This window comes from Triticum urartu, chromosome 7, assembly GCF_003073215.2.
Source record: "Triticum urartu cultivar G1812 chromosome 7, Tu2.1, whole genome shotgun sequence".
Classification (NCBI taxonomy): domain Eukaryota; kingdom Viridiplantae; phylum Streptophyta; class Magnoliopsida; order Poales; family Poaceae; genus Triticum; species Triticum urartu.
This window is the reverse complement of record NC_053028.1, coordinates 39,956,520-39,974,215: the sequence shown is the minus strand read 5'-3', so window position 1 is coordinate 39,974,215 and position 17,696 is coordinate 39,956,520. Positions and strand designations below refer to the sequence as shown.

The 17,696-nt window shown below is 43.6% G+C and overlaps 1 long non-coding RNA gene across 2 annotated transcripts; it reads right to left on the bottom strand.

Annotated features, from left to right (window-relative positions):
• Positions 1 to 2,965: 2,965 nt before the first annotated feature.
• LOC125525744 lies at positions 2,966 to 9,666 on the bottom strand. Of its 2 annotated transcripts, XR_007291416.1 has the most exons (5): positions 9,028 to 9,666; positions 8,857 to 8,903; positions 7,202 to 8,541; positions 6,698 to 6,801; positions 2,966 to 6,439 (listed from the first exon to the last, which is right to left on the bottom strand). It is a non-coding gene; the product is annotated as an uncharacterized LOC125525744 (long non-coding RNA). The 2 variants fall into 2 exon arrangements; XR_007291415.1 differs by having other exon boundaries at positions 6,698 to 8,541.
• Positions 9,667 to 17,696: the final 8,030 nt, after the last annotated feature.

Genomic DNA, 17,696 nt, shown 5'->3' with positions numbered 1-17,696 from the left:
GCCCCACCCGTACTTGTACATAGGATGTTCCCTTGCACGAAGTTGCTGGATCCCTCTGCCTATCCAAGTGGCCAGTATCTCCTTTGTCGGTGAATGTACAACCTTTAACGATGCAATGGAATTCTTGATGAAGGAACTCGAGTTCTCCCAACACAGCGCCATGTATTGTCGTGCGCCAAGAATGCCGACGCACCGGACGGTCAGCCGAGTACGGTGGCACTCCTATTTGATTGGCATCAACCGGAGTATCGGGGCAGTCCTAGTTTGAAGTACTCGATGTTCATCATCAATTCAAAGCGATCACAGACGGTTGCGTTTTATAAACTATGTGTAAAGATATGTTACATCACACACATATTTTTTTTATAAAAATGTATGCAAGGGAACACAGATGGATGAGTTCTAGAAAATGTGTATAATGATAGCCTACACCGCACACACTTTTTTGGCAATAACATTGTCAAAAGCATCACACACGTTGATGTTTTCAAAAACTATGTGCAATGATAGGCTACATCACACACCCTACTTTTTCAATAATCATGTGCAAAGCACTGAACATGTTCGTGTTTTTAGAACCGTGTGCAATGATAGTCCGCATCGCATAAACACACCTCTTTTGCAAAAACTGTTTGGACAATATTGCACATGATTGTGTCTTTTAACTGCGTGTAATATTTCGGCGTTAGCCATGCTTTTCTTCTACAACTATGTGTGCTGTTACATCACACAGTGTTTGGTCTTGATAGGTGCTTCTTGATAGCAGCATTCTTAAGTAATATCGTCCATGGAGGATTGATTCAACCAAAAAAGCTAATCAAATAAATTGCTTCAAATCTAGGCTAACCGCCGCGTAGTGATTGATCCAGTTGACCGAAGAACAAGTAGGTAGCCCGAAGAGTATATATTCTGAGCTTTGGATGAATAAGTCAATGGCAAGAAGTCAAGAATGCATGACCTAACGAGATGAAGGCTGACGAGCTAATGTGGTAGTACAGGTGACAGAAGGAAATTGGCTGACAGCAACATAGTAGTCGAGGACCCAGCGGGAGGCCTGAGTATTACTGATGAACGACATTGACCAGATTTAGGAGTTCAAAACCCATTGAATGGTGCAACAAGACAAATACTCTGTATTAACACGTGCCACCCTCTCACTGAGGTCTCACTTGGACATACGATTTTTGTTCTGTACAGAGTAGCATTGTCACTCTTCCGTGTTATGAGAGGCGGAGGACATGGCCAACAAGGCGAGCACCGGCCTGATCAGGGTGGCTGCCCTCACGTCTCAGTCACACGTTCCCATCAAGATATGCATCGAGGGATTTTACCTGGCAAGGGAATAGGCAACAAGCCTTGCCAAGGAGCACAAGTGCACATCATCTTTACTCAGTCGCTCGTGCTCTCTACCAAGCACTGGTGCAAAATCTTCACCCTTGGTTATTAGCAAATAGTTAGGCACCGAGACAAAACAAACAGCAGTAGGTGGTTCTGACGGGGGTTGCTGCAGAACTGTGATTTGCTCGCACGGATGAGCAGGAACTGACTCTCGTCGAGGTTGTCTTAGAACTTCATCTTGCTCGCGCAAGTAGACACATACGATTTGGACACGTCCGCCTGTATGCCCAATCAGCAGTACAAGATCATCACTTTATGCTAATCGCTCAATTCCCGATGTCTCATATTCTCAAGCAAATGCCTTTTTTTCTTGCAATGATTTTGCTAACAGTTGGCGTAAGTGGGGAAGTTGTAAAAACTCAATGGGCCGTGTGCTACTCATCAAGCATAGAGAGACACATTCCATCGGAGGTCGCATTTATATAGATGATCTGGTGGCCACACATATTGCGGCTACTTGAAACATTTATATTGCATAAATTTCACGAGATATATCAGCACATAAGGTATTAATAGTATTGGGAGTCTCGAATGCTATACAACAAGGGCATGTACCATCTTTTATTTGGGCTTCGGTGTACATGTTATGTCGAATTTGATCAGCCAACTCGTTCAATTTTATCTGTTAGTTAGTCCTCTTTAATAATGGAAGTTTTTACGGTACATCGTACTACCTAATTTAATGAGTAGTATTAAGTCGATCCAATGGTTAATATGATTATTCGACTCAAAGGATAACTTGGTAATTTTCTATTAGACGTATGCTTAGATTTATCCTTTCACGTGAATCAAATAATACTGGCCTGGGTTGGCCTCGGCCCGCCATGCCGTCTGCAGCTAGACGTTGGCGCCACCATCCTTCATGTCGTGTGCGGCTAGCCGTCGGTTGCCGTCACCATCCTCCATGTTGTGCGTGGCTAGCCGTCGGCCGCCACCAAGTCCTCCGCCGAGCCCTTGAGTCTCCTACACCATCCTCCATGCTGTGTACGGCTAGCTGCCGGACGCCACAGGTCCTCCGTAATTCACTGGAGCACCTACCCCACCATCCTGATGCAGGCCGCCCCTCCGCCAGCTGCACACCCTTGCTTTTTTGACAAACATATTTGATTGATTGCTAATGTGAGTACTCCGGTACTGATTCATACGCTGATTGATTTCTAAGTATGCTGGTAATCTGCATCGTTTCTGATTGCTTTGGGATTTGAAGTGGCATTGGGCTTGGTCGAGGTCTTTAGGAGATTGACCTGCTGCCTAACAGCGGACCTGAAGCTCCCGTTGAGAATTTGTGGCAGTCGGTAGCACCCAACAGGCATGGAAGCGATTCAGGATTTCATGGAATGGTTGGATTGGATCGACCCTGACCTTGGAATCTACTCGCCAGCTTGTTTTTAGAGGAACTGTTGTTAGATTTATAATAGTGAACTACCCAAAGTGCCCCTAAATCATGAATATACTACCAGATTTCTTCGGTAGTATTGCTTAATCTGCAACATTAGATTGAAAAAATAAACGGTCCAAAATAACTTGATGTACTGTAAAAGGTAGGCAACATTTTCATCAGACAGTGCATCTTGGGTACTTGCATTACAAACGGAATACCACCCTGCAACGATCCCATCACAAAGAAACAATTGTGTGAATTATACTCTAGTGTACAAAATCAACAAGACTCAAATTAAATTGTCATGCTGGTCTAACAGAGATAATATTCCATTTTTGACTGGTTCCGTCCTAGTTTACAAATGCCCCTAGATATATCTAGAGCTGTTGTTGTATTACAAGAACATTACAAAGGCCAACCTGCAGCCTGCCATGAATAAACTTGTGACCAAATTCTAGCGGACCGCTCATGTTTTGTCAACACTGTGCTCTCGTCCATCCTTTTTTTATCTACGTTAATTAAAATTAACCTGTTTGGGCTTCTCGGTGATAAAGCAGATTGAAGATCTTCGTTGGAATTTTCTCTATGAATCTGCGGAAGAGACAAATTGTATGGAGGTTGCATGTTTAGTCAGCTGGAAGAAGGTTCATAGAGTAGGTTGGAGGTCATCGGCCTTAGAAAAATTGGTTAGCTGCGTTTGCACTGGAAGCCTGGAAGGGAATCAATGAGGAGACAAAAGACTGTCGTGGATCATGGCATTACCGAGCAACATTGTGCACTAAAGCCATCAGCTCCGCCACCTCTGTGGTAATACCTGAAACCAAGACGCACTTGATATCCTTCAGGGCCCTTGCTCAAGGTAATAGTTCAGCAACATCGGTTGTGGACGTGTCCGCAACGGCCGCCTCTATCCGTGCTGCAGGTACTTCAGGTCGAGGGTGTTGCAGAACTAAGTTATCTCGCGTGCATGGACGGGAAGTGGTTCTGTCCTAGGTTCTCGAAGAACCGCAGTTTGCTTGCCCAGATGGGCAAGGCTGGTTGTGGTCAAGGTTGTTGCTAAAACTGCGTCTTGCCTGGGAAAGTAGACTTCGACAATCTAGGTACGCCTGCCTGTACGCCCAAGCATCAGCACAAGATCATCGATGCATACTAAACACTCAATTCCCGATGTCACATATTCTCAAGCAAGCGCCCTTTTTTCTTGCAATAATTTTGCTAAGGGCTGGTATAGGAGAGAAAGCTGTTGAGGGTCCATGGGTTGTGTCCTAGTCATGAATCATAGAGCACACAATCCATCGGTGGTCGCATTTATAGAGATGATTTACCTTCACATGATTCGATTGCTCATAACATTTATATCGGATAAATTTGTCAGATATCTGAACTCGGAAGGTTCAAATAATGAAAGTCTCATGATGTACAACAGGGGCATGTGGCATCATTTATTTGAACTTGGTTAATACGTGTCCTTCCAAATTGGTACATCCTCTTCCAAACTAGATGACTTCACACGCTGCGGGAAAGATCAGATGTAGCTATGAAATATTGGTACAGTGTCGCAAGCACAAATTATGTTAAGTTGGCAAATTATTTAGGAGTAACAAACCTCTCCAAAAATCACGCTCTGCCCCCCGCGTCGCTCATCCCGGGCGACACGGGCGGCGGCGGCGTTGCCCCGCCTAACTCCCTCTCCTCCCGTCGTTCCCTCCGCCGTTGCTGGAGGATGCTGCCGGCGTGCGGCTGACGGCGGCGGCGGGGCCCCTGCTTATGGCTGTTCTTCAGGGACTACGAAGACCTGGAGAGATCGAATCGATTCTAGACGTGCATGTATTGCTTGGCAACAAATCAATCAACCTGTGTGCTTGGTTGAGGGCTTGCTTTGCACGTACTTGTGACTTCTCACCGACGGCGGCGGCTTTGGGCGGTGCTCTGTGGCTGTCCGGATGACAGGACAAGCGCCCCCATGCGCTGCTTGCGCCAAGATCTGGCCTGGCAGACGAGGCGCCATGGCGGCGGCCGTTGCCCAGGGGCCAGATTCGACATTTAAGATGCCGATCAGTGCTGCCGGCTGGCCCCTCCGGGTCAAGAAGATGGCGTTCTGGATGAGATATGCGGCGCCCATCGTCAGTGTGGCTGCTACGTTTAGATCCGATGCATCGCTGTTTGCTGGGCCCACGCCGACGATTGGTCATCTCATCCCGGCAGCGACCTTGATGTGGACTAGCGGTTGGGGCGCCACATGTGGCGCCTCCTGAGAGGAAGTTGAGAGCGAGGCCAGGTTGGCATGCGTTCTTTTCACTTGGTTTTTGCAGTCTGGGTGAGTAGCAACCAACAATAGAGCTGCTTTGGTGATGCGTTCCATATAATGTAGCTGGTTCAAAAGCAAGCAAGCCAGGCTTGCTTATAGCACAAATGACACACAATCATGCAGATGCAGGAAGTCCCTGCCCTTAGCATTATCTCAGACTAACAACATCAACCCAGCATGAAAATCTTTCTCAATCTAACTTAAGCACAGATTTCAACATAAAAGAGGCATTGGCGATTAAACGTCACCGCACTCCATGACAAGTTTGGCGAGGAAGAGGTGTGCTCTTTGAGGCCCTGGAACTGCAACAACCAGCAAAACAACATGAGCAGGCCTCCATCTCACCACCTTGGAGAGATCGGGCACCCAGGCTGTCAAGCTTCCTCCTGGCATGCACAAAAAAATTCAGATGAATAAGATAGCCAATCATTGCAAAGTTTAAAATCAGTACGTCAATCAAATTTCATCATCAATTGGCACCAGCAAATGTCACTGCTTGCTAATATTAAAGCGACACGTCCAAAATACACTAGATCTGACATTGCATCCTGTTGTCTCCAGCATCACAAGTGGTTGCACAAGGTAGATTAAATCTAGGTTATCTGCAATAAATTGTTACCACTACAAAGAAAAGATTCAATCACAAACCTAGTCGGCTATACAATGCTTGCATGTGAAAAAGATCATATCGCGGATAAAGAAAAAATACTTTTTTTCTTTGAGAAAGATATTTGCATTGTCTCGTGATAGTAGCATGTGATCATCATAATTCAAACTCAGGTGCATGTTTGATGTAATAATCAGATTTCAGAAAGCAAGGGCAAGTCAGGAGGAAGACATACATCAATTGTGACTCGGCCAAAACATGTGGCACCACCTGAGGGGAGCAATGGGCGGTGCCACGTTGTGTGGCGCCCCTTTTCTGCTCATTTTGGTCAGGCTTGTGTGCCCACATCAACATCAATAAATGGCACCATTTATCAATGGCGGTAAAGCTCATGGGTCTGGTGCCGTTTCTTATGAATGCATATCAAGCATGAATAAAGTGACATTCCTTTATGAAAGAGAAGTAGCCATAATGCAAAAATATAGCTTTGCTCAGAAGTTAGAATGTAGACGCCACAACAGATAGACGACCATGCAAAGCGCATAACCTGAAGAAAAGATCTGCCACATTTTCTGAACTACCAATGATCACAATTTCAAGCTAACCTTTCTTATCAAGTAAATGAACTTCCTTGGAAGCTAGCTACAACTCAATCCAAAAGGGAGAATTGAGAAAAGCAAAATTGATGCACCTTCCTTCTCCTGACCAGGTCACCCACAAAACTCAATCAACCGCACAACCCAACCTAGAGATCAAAGGCAAGGGTGAGAAGGAGAAAGAGACCAGTGCACGATGGATGACGAGGCTAAGATCTTTGTAAAGTTCAGCCAGCAAAAGCATATTCACTACAGGGCACAAATAAGAACAGTCATTTTTTCATGTTTCAAAATTGACACTAAAATATATCACAAAAGGATGATAACCTCATGAAACTCAAGTAATATTCATTAATCTAGATTAGTCAATTAAACTGCACAACGTTTTAGCATTTAAGTGGCATTACCTTCACAAAAAGGAGACAGGATGGCTTCAAAAGCAGGTCCAGTACACATGGATTAGCCAAATTCGAATTTTCAAAATGATGGTATATCCTCGGTACTCTCGAACCTGCCACAAGAATGACAAGTGTTTAGAGGGCACAAATGAAGGAATGGAAAATATAATTAATTATGAGCACAACAATTGATGACATACCAGAATACATGTTCTCAAATTTGATGTGTGTGTGTGTGTGTGTGTATCATGGATCTCATGCAAGGTATAACTATCATCTCATGAGTGCAATGTAAAATGAAACTGAAGTAACAAATACCCAAAACTAATATATGTAAAACAAGTAAAATCTTGAGGGAAAAAACCATTGAAATCCTCTGTGGTTTTGTTCTAGATTGTACTGCGGATTTCCTTCTAAAGTCCACATACCTTTGACAGAAATCCTTCTTTTGTTAACTTATTACTATCTGCGTGGTTCTTTGCTACAGCACGTTAATCAGACCAGAATATGTACCATTTAGACCAATCCAGGGTCTTGTTGTACGGCACTTCACAAAGTCCTTCAGGTTTCAAGGGCTCGTTCTCTGCAACACCTGAACATTGGTGGGACATTCATCACTGACGAATCGCTCTATGCAGTTGCAGACAGTTGTGCAAATCTGAAGGTATGTATGTTTCCCTTCTCTGAACTTTACTGCTTCCTTTGGAATAGCTCTCCGGTAGCAAGCTGCACCTGATAAATTCTCTGCAAATGGCAATATTCACAGAAATCTCCAAATGGATCTTTGACTCATTTAAGCCAGACTTTTCGAAAAAAAATTGTTTCATATTTAAAAACAATCTCACATTTTTATATAGATGTGAAATTAAATTGTTGGTATCTCCAAGTTATATACACATACTATATTACACCAAATATACAGAAAAAGCAAACATATTTCAAACTGAAGCAAATTTATGTTGCCTCCTAATATCAACATTGTTAGCAATAATCTGAACAGCGGAGGAAAAGATCTTTCAGACCGTGACCTCAAGGCGTGCATGGCCGGTAGTGAGCTCGTCGACCAGCACCAGCACCACCCCATAACCTGAAGCCTGAAACAAACTGATGGTTAACTTAACTGAAGCTAGATCCTATTTTCTGAACCAAACATCAAGTAAACAGTAGTAGTCAATCAAAAATTATTTAACATAGTGTAATGGTGCAGTTGCAACTTCAGGAATTTGACCATACATCAGCAACCTATAAAGAACCAAAACAAGTTATAATTGTTCCAAACGACAAAACATACATGAACATTTGTTTTCCATATTTCTCCTCTCAGAAATTTGCCTCACCAGATATGCACACAACAGGTGTGATTTATATCCTTGAAAAAAAATATGTCCCTCATATTTTCTGTTGTCTAGTAGAGAACCCTGACCATGGGATATGATGGAAAATTCAGATTTTGCATACTGCATGTTCATGCTAAAATCAGCTATTCACACAATTTGTAATTAAGTAAACACTCTAGAGATAATGTTAAAGTGGACACCGGCAAAGCATTTGGGAAAACGAGTCAGCTAAGGATGGTTCATATGCTAGTACATTAGTATAATAAATGATCTTCTATCGCTACAGAACGAAGTATGGTCTAAACAAAGCGGAAATATAAGTGAAACAAGTCTTGATGGCATATAAGAAATCAATAAAAAAAGGATCATACCATCATGTACACCAAAGCGTATCAATCGCCCTTCTTAAATACTGAATATATCATAGAAGAAAATAATATGAAGGAGGGTGGATATTAGATCTTTACGCAGTTGGAACTTTTATGCAACCTTCTGAACAGGATGTAGTGGGCATTCCTATAAACAGTGGTGATGGAATTATGTCAAGCACACGTGATGTGGAATTATGTCAAGCACACATGATGAGCTAGTAGGACACCCACACAAACATAAATTGTAATATATCCGCAAGAACAATATTATGCACCCACGCAAACAACACGCACTACTCATTTCTTTAGAGAAACCACTAACTGTTGGAAAATGACTACTCAGATAATAGTACTATTTTTGATATGTTGAATACAAATAGAACACAGGGAATCAGATATTGGCTGTGAATAAAGATACGATTTTCAGATAACATCATAAACTAAGTAGATCGATAGTTACCTGTTTTTACCATTTGATTTCTCTATATCTTGAAAGTCCCATAAGCTCTTTTAGGCAAATAAGAAGGTAGAGCGTTTTATCATTAGATCAACAAGAATAACGAAAGGACTAAAGCATTGTGCTGATCTGAGCAATAAATAGGAAAGATGATGTATGATATCGTGATCTCACCTGGGGCAAAAATCCTCGACATGGACAGAAAGCTTCAAAATCTTCAACGGGTGATCGAAAGAAAAGGACCCGCATCTCCATCCCCACCTTGTTCCCATCGTGTGCGGGCTTCAGATCGACGCAGACGACGTCGTGGGGCGGGGCTGGCGCGACCATGTGCTGGGACTGGAGGGGCAGCGGGACCTGGTGTCGCGGGCGGAGGCGTCAGACAGCGTGCAGCTTGGGGAGATTCGCCGTGTTGCTTCACCCTGAAGCAGGGATGAGGGGGGAGGGAAGGGGCGGCGAGGCGGCGGAGAACAGGAGGGTGTGGTTGCGCCGAGGGGAAGAGGCGAGGTTTTCCTTCGTGGAGAAGGCAAATCGTCCTAGGGGAGGTGTTATCTCGCCGCGACACACAAAGAATGGTCTTTTCAATCAATATGAGACAGAAAACGAGACGCTTTTGCGGTCCTGCCCAACCCGTTCGCTAGCCAGATCCGGTTTTCTTGTCCTACCTGTGATGAGGTGGACAGCGCGAGGGCACGCCCATGATGCGCACGTTAATGCTTCTCGATTGCGGTGGCCATCGATACATCTTCGCGAGGTTTTCTCACTTCAATTTTGGTGGTTGACTTCGACGGTGAGATGCAAACTAAGGATGATGACTTGGCGTAGTGGGATGGTGATGCAGCGGTGCTGATTACACATCGCATGTAGCTGTTGAGATCGGGGAAATGTGGTGGCCTCAACACATGAGTTATGGTGGTGCTACTCAAGCACTGGGTCTCGAGTTCCGGGGTGAAAACCTAGGTGACCTGAGTTGGTTATGCGTAGCAATGGCGATATTTTTATGCCGTTACGTTGTTGAAGGCATTGCTCGGATATTGTCGGACTGATTTTTCAGGTGAAAACCTCGATTCTAACCATAAGTGGTTGAATCCGGTGACGGCGGTGACTGAGCGTCGTTCCCTTCCCGAAGGCGTTGCCGTTGAAGAATCCCGTCATTCGCGCGGTGCCATGACATAGTTGGTGCGGATATGGTCATTGTTGTAGTTTTCCTATTATGGATTTGGTCACTCTGATTTTTTCATCGTCTACGCATGGCTTTGGTCTTATATGACTTTGCTATTTGTTGACGTGTTATTATGTGCGTGTGTTAGTGTTGGTTGTATGCATCATAGCTATGCAGAGACCGGGTGTGCTCATTATGTTTGTATCCTCTTGATGCCTCATTTTGAGCCAATAAAATACACTCTTTGTCGAAAAAGAGTGAGATATTTTTCCCATACAAAATGGATGCCATGCTGGATGTGTTTAGTAGCCAGTGGTATCCTGGGTTGGCAGAGAGGCACACGGGAGAGATGTTGTCATAGTACACCACGGTAGACTTGGCAACATCGTAGTGAAGCTCCTGAAGTAGTTGCCACAACAATGAGCACTGAGCAACAACATAGATTTAGCGAAAATGCGCTTGGCCTGGTTCGATTTGCCGTCCCGTGGCGAGGTAGAACAAGCCCACCGAAGAAATCGTGCAGAGGCAGAGATATTCCCACAACGAGAAAGGCACGAGAAGCACTCACTCATCCGTCCGTGGCACCGGCAGGACATGCATCTATGTCTGATCCTTTCCTGCGCGTGCCATCGGTGGTTGTTGGAATCTGTTGTTCTGGAAGTAGATTAGCCGGAAAAAGATCTGCACAAGAGATCTGGCTAGTGTCGATGAAGTGAAAGCGTAGAAAAATAAAAGGGATAAACATAAAAGGAGAAGGTCTCACATTACGACATATCGTTCCTACATAACTCTGATGGAAATGTTAGCGGAAGGGGATGCACTGCTACACGTGGTGATCCTCCACTGCGAATACCACCATTACGTTTTTTTGAAACTGAGACCGTAGAACAATTGTTCTACGGTAATTTCATTAAATAAAAAAAGTATTTGCAATGAAAAAAACAAATACAACTTTATCCCACTCCTGCTCACATTGGCAAATTAAAGGATCTGTTTAGTTCAAGTATTTAGTATCTCTGCTTTGCTCTGTTTTGACCTGAGTTGAGCTGCCCATAAACCTTCTTTAAGGTAGTGCTTCCAGGAGTTGATGTGTGGTGCTGCTGATCTGAAAATCTTGTCATTTCGGACTGACCATATCCCCAGCAGCTCATCAATACTATGTCTTGAGCAATCTCCTGAGGCAGTTGGCTGGTGATCATCAGAATTTCATCATTAGATAGAAATACCTCAGTGTCTGTTGGGTGTTAGGAAATCCCAGCATTGGAGAGCAAATGGGCAATTCCAGAAGAGGTGAGCAAGTGTTTCCTCAGTGTGATCTGAACATAAAGCACAGTTGTAGTCCTGGATGGTCATATTTTTCCTGTGGAGAAGGTTTCGGGTGTTAAGTCTATCTTATAGAAGCAGCCAGTAGAAGATCTTGTGCCTCAGTCTGCAAGTGGTGCTCCACAGGTCTTTGAAAATCTTGTGTGCAGAATTGGCACCCTTGAGCAGCTTGTACGTCTTCCTGGAGGAGTATTGCGGTGAGGACCAAGCATAGTGCCATTGATCTTTATCTTCAGAAACAGCTCTGCTGGAGAGCATGTCTTGAACCATGTTAAATTGAGAATAGGCCTGTTCAGACAGTGGTCTATGAAAGAGAAGGCTGATATCATCTTGACACTGCATATTCTCAAGAGTGGTGTTCTTGTCTATTGCAAAAGAATGAAGTTTTGGGAATCCATTTTGCAATGTCTGTCCAGTCCAGTTGTCTGACTAGAAAAGTGTGGTGTCACCTTTATAAGGTTTGCATTTAGCATGTATCTTGAAGGTGGGAAGTAGTTTCAGCAATGCTTTCCACCATAACGATCCAATCATCCTATCAACTGGCGCTGAATCTTGATAATAAGATTCCCAAATGACATTCACCCATGGAGTATCTTCTTTATTCATGAACTTATGCAAGTGCTTCATGAAGAGGGACTGATTGTGGGTGGTGATGTCTAGGACACCAAGACCACCTGATTCTTTGGGTTTACATACTTTCTCCCATGAGATAAGGGTAGGGCCACTGTCCTTGGTTCCATACTTTCTCCAAAAACATTGCTTCAGGTAGATGTTAATCTGTTTAACCACTGATTTGGGCAGCATGAGAGTGCACATGAAGAAAGTTGGCATACTAGAGAAAACTGATTTAAGTAGAGTGAGCTTGTCTCCAGTAGAGAGCATGGTGGAACAACTTAGCAGTCTGTTTTCAATCCTTGTCAACATGGGGACAAAGTCTTCAATTCTTGGTTTGAGATGCAGAGTGGCAGCCCTAAATATGTATGAGGAAATGACCCAATCTTGCAATCCAGTAACTGAGATAGAGTATGCATCTTGTCTGCAGGGGTGTTGTTAGGGATCATGATGGATTTGGAGTAGTTCACTTTGAGTCCAGTGTAAGTTTCATAGTGTAGGAGTAGGTTTTGAATCTGGCTTAACTGTCTAGCATCAGCCTTAGCTACCAAAATAGTATCATCAACATATTGTAGTATAGGGTAGTCTTGACAAGAATGATGTTGCACAGGAGATTCCAGAAGAGAAGGATTGAAAGAGATCTGCAGCCAGCACAAATATTAAAGGGGAAAGAGGGTCACCCTGTCTAACTCTTTTCTTGCATAAGAATTGTTTCCCAGGAACCCCATTGAGGAGGACTGAGGAGTAGCCTGTGGCATAAATCATTTTAATCCAACTTATCCATCTAGAGCCAAAACCTTTAGCTTGCAGAATATCAACTATAGTGTCATGATTGATCATATCAAAGGCCTTCTCAAAGTCAAGTTTCAAAAGGATTATCTCTTGCTTAGATTGGTGGCATTGATAGATATACTCATAAGTCCAAGCCAAGAAGTCCTGAATACACCTATTATTAAGGAAGCCATATTGGTTTTTATGGACCATACTCAAAATCACTTTCTGAAGTCTGTTGGCAAGAAGTTTGGTGATGATCTTGAGTGTGCAGTTGAGTAATGAAATAGGTCTGAATTCTGCTGGTGAGGAAGTAGAGTATTTCTTTGGTATCAATGTAATGAAGGAGTAGTTAATACTCTGAAGATTAACTCTACCATTGTGGAAGTCTGCAAGCAATTTATAGAAGTCCTCTTTAATAATCCCCCAATAAGCTTTCAAGAAAGTAGAGTTAAAACCATCAGGGCCAGGTGCCTTGTTAGCTGGCATGTTCTGTACCACCTCATCAATTTCCTTCTTTTCAAAAGGGGCTTCCAACTCTTCAAGATGTTGATGGTGCACAAGCAGGTGTTGGAGTTGTAAAGGATTTTGAGAAGGAGCCTTTGTACCCAGTCTGTCTTTAAATGCCCTGTATAAAATAGCAGCTTTGGCATGGTGTGCATGGTGCTCTGATCCATTTTCATCCTTGAGCATGTCAATACATTTGTTCCTGAATTTGATTGTGGCCTTTGCTTGAAAATACTTAGTATTAGCTTCTCCAACTTTAATTTGTCTGATAGTTGCTCTTTGTTTCCAATACAGCCTTTGGTGTTTCAACAACTTCTCCAAGTGCAATTTGAGGATCTCTCTGCTATTGTTTTCTACCAAAGTTAGGTCTCTCACATCTTCAAAGGTATCATAGCAGAGAATTAAAAATTGGTGTCTTCAATGATCTTTTTGAGATTGGAGATGTTTTTGGCCCAAGTCTTTAATCCTTTCCTCAACCTCTTAAATTTTGTGGCAATAGTTCTGGCACTATCCATGTGCCCCACATCCTGGTTCCAAATGGTCTGCACTACATCCTGAAAATCTGGGTGTTTCAGCCAGTAGTTTTCAAATCTAAGGATGTTAGCTTTGGGTATAGATGTACCAATCTTGATCATAATAGGAACATGGTATGAAGTTGTTTTTGCCAGAGGATGAGCAAAAGTAGCTGGGAAGTTCAAAGTCCAGGTCTCAGAGGTGAAACACCAGTCCATTTTTTTCAAAAGTGGAGCATCCTGCATGTTACTCCAGGTAAAGTTCCTGCTTTTCACAGGAATTTCAATAAGTGCTTGATTGCTAATGGCTTCATTGAAAGCAAACATGTCTGAGATACTGCCTCCCTCTCTACTTCTGTTGTGTGAATATCTGATGTAATTAAAATCCCCAAGCACCATCCAATTAACATCATCTTGTATTTGAAAATTCTTAAACCAATCAATGAAATTGCTCCTATCTGGTTGCTGACATGGACCATAAATATTGGATAGGATACAGGAATCTCCATTATGATTAGAGGTGAAATTGATTGAGAGGGAGTATTCATTGGAATGGAAAATTTGTCCATGAAAAACCTGTTCATTCCAGGCTACCAAGAGGCCTCTAGATGCACCAATAGAAGGGAGAAAAGAAAATTTATTTGTACTCTTGGGATAGAAATTTTTAATATAAGAACTGTCAAATTGTTCTCTCTTAGTTTCCTAAAGGCAGACAATTGTACACTGAGATTCTTCAATTTTGTTTCTGATTGCAGTCCATTTATCCGGATCAGTGATGCCTCTGACATTCCAGTTCAAAATAGTCCAATATCTAGCCATATAACATGTACAGAGTAGGCAAACATGTACTGTGAAAATACTTATGTCAGAGAATAAAGAAGGAGAATCTTTGCAGATCATAAAGTAGTAGTGGGCAAAGATTAATAACCCAAGGTGCTACTGTAACAATAATAACTGAGTCTGACACATTGAAGCATAGCAATCTCAGGGCACCTCTATTACACTGATCATGACACCAAAAGAACCATAGTGCCTACCAAACAAATTCAGACATTACAAACTGACAAGTTCTTAAAACATTGAGAGCTGGATGAGTCTGATCCTCAAGATAAAAATGCAACTTTAGAGGCCATATTACTACTAGCTAAGAAGCAACTACTGGAGCTTTATTGAATCAGCTACTGGGAGCCTTTGCTGAGTCCTTGCCAGCCTTGGGGCCCACTTTGGATGTAGTAGTGCTCTTGATCTTCTTGTGCTTCTTGGAGAGAAGTTCCTCAGAAGTATCACTTGCAGGCACCTTGCAAAAAGCAGTGTTAAGATTCTTAGCTACTTTTATTGGGATTGGTGGAGTTAAAGCATGACAGGCCATACAATTCCTATCTGTGCAGATGTTCTTTTTATATCCATTTGCTAATTTTTGCAATATGCAACTTCTCCTTACCTCAGTTTCTACCAAGGGCACTTTATCCTTCCTCTTCTTGTTATTGTGCAGAGCTGATGAGGAAGATGCCGCGGCTGGCATTTTTGAAGATGAGATTAAAGGAGAGGTTACTTCCTGCTCTTCTCCCCCTGTTGAGACACAATGGCAGTGGAAACAAATGATTCAGCAATTGGGCAGATCTTAGGGATAGCAAATGGTAGAGTACTGAGACCGCTAGACCCTTGTGAGATTATCTCCCAGACATTAGAATTCACAAACTTTTTGGCACAATCAAATTTATCAGGTGTGAGGAAATTAACTGACAAGAAATTGACCCAATCAACAGGTACCTGGATGATATCCTTGTCATTCTTCGAAGGAGCAAAGTGCTTTTTTCAGGTCTGAGCTCCCTCCTGACCTAGGAGCTCTACCAGCTGAGCATGATCAGTTTCCATAGTTGACAGCACTCGATCAACATCCGGCAAATTCAGTTGCACAAGACTTGTAGTGATAATATTGTGTTGATTGAGGAAAGCAGGTACGGGGCAACCAGGGGGGGTAGACAAATCAGAACAATTACCATTGGAGGAGGTATCAACCATACCATTTGGAGTTGTGGGGATATCATTCAAAGGTTGATCCAGTGGCACTGGTTCCATCTGCAGTTGTTATGTTTCTGTCCTCTTTTCTTTAGTTGCAGATACCAACAACTTTAAAGGAGCAGCACTAGAAGTAGAGGGCAGGTGAGCCAGCAACTCCATCTGCATGGGGTCCTCCTGTCTATCAACCACTTTGTTGCTTGGCTGCCACAGAATCACATCCAAACTCATATCAATAATAGGCTGCCTTGGGAGCTGGGGGCCCATAACTGCCTCCACATGGGGAGGATGGGCAGGCTCAAGTGCAGGGATAGGCCCATCTGCCAAATTCAAATCTGGTAGGAGAGGAGCCAAGGGCCCATTAGCTAAAGCATCAAAATTGGCACTGTGGCCAGATTGTCCCATGGATAGAGTGAGGCTACTATGATCAACGTTCTCATTAACTGGCTGAACATCTTCTTCCATGGGCCCCATAAGATCACTGAGCTCAAGGAATTCTCCAGGGTTGTTCACAAGCGAATCCCATGCATCAAGGATGATGATGGCGGCTCAGACTCCCACAGGGACACCGTGCCATCTTCTTGAATTAAATGGTGCATACCAGGTTACTGATATAATGGGAGCCCACACAGCTGCGCCCCATGCTTGAGCGGGCCAGACAGAGTGTCCGGCATAGGCTGCTAGTAGAGAGAGATGAACCAGACATTCTGTTTTGCCTCGGTTGATATACCTTTTCCCGCATACCTGGCTGACAAAGACCGCCTGATCCTCCACGTTCCTAAGGCCGACAGTTGATCTTATGTAGCTGTTTCTTCAGCCGTGTGCCGATGGAATTTACCCTTTTTTCGATAAAAAGTAGATTTTATTGGCTCAAAATGAAGCATCGAGAGGATAGAAACACTATGAGAACACATTCGGTCTTTGCATAACTAAGATGCACACAGGCAAAAGCAACACACACAAAATATTGCCAGCAACTTGCAAGTCAAAAAAGACCAAAACTATGATTAGGCGAGGAAACAAGTAAATAAAATCCAAGGTGATCAGATCTGCACAACCATAACAGTATCCATATCCACACTAATCATATCATGACTCCACAAGGAGGATGAAGACCATCAACAGCAATGCCTTCAAGAATGGAAAGGTGTTGACGCAGTCGCCATCACCGGATCCAACGATCAAATCAAGAATTTAGATTTTCACCCTAAAGAATCAGTCAGAGGATATCCGAACAATGCCTTCAAGAAGGTAACAATGCAGAAAACATTGCCATTGCTGCTGGAGCTCGAGACCGAGTGCACATAGCACCATATCGAGCTCACTCGTTTATTCTTGCCATTATTTTTCCGCAATCCGAGCAACTATATGCGATGTGCGACCACCACCGCTGCAGCCCCATCCTTTTGTATAAAGCCTTCGAACATAGTTTGTATCTCCTTGCTAAAGTCAATGACTGGAGCTAGAGAGATGAACCCTCTCCGAAGACCTCGCAGTTACCACCGCCGTCGTGGAGACATAGAGGCCACTTTAGCACAGTTTGCAGCCACTACCATCTGGCTGACCAGATCTTGATCACCACCACCACTATATGAGGCCATTACACCCATGTGGAGAGAAGCAAACCCCTCTGAATAGCCATGCGGCAAGTGAGCCGGGAAGCCAGATCTGGTCGTGAAATACCAAATCCAACCGTCCCATGCAGCTCCCGCCTACTACGCATTGGATCTCGGCAAGATGAACGGCCCGGCATCCTGAATTTTTTGGGTCGCCACCCCCGTCCACTATGGCCAGCAGCCACATCCGACAGCCAAGGGGCTTGAGCAGGAGCCTGATGCAGAGGGATGGAAGGCAACGGCAGCCAAGCGATTAGGGGGGCAGAGGCGTTGTTTTTGAGGGGGGATCTTTACAATCTTTACAATCAAGGCAACACCGTA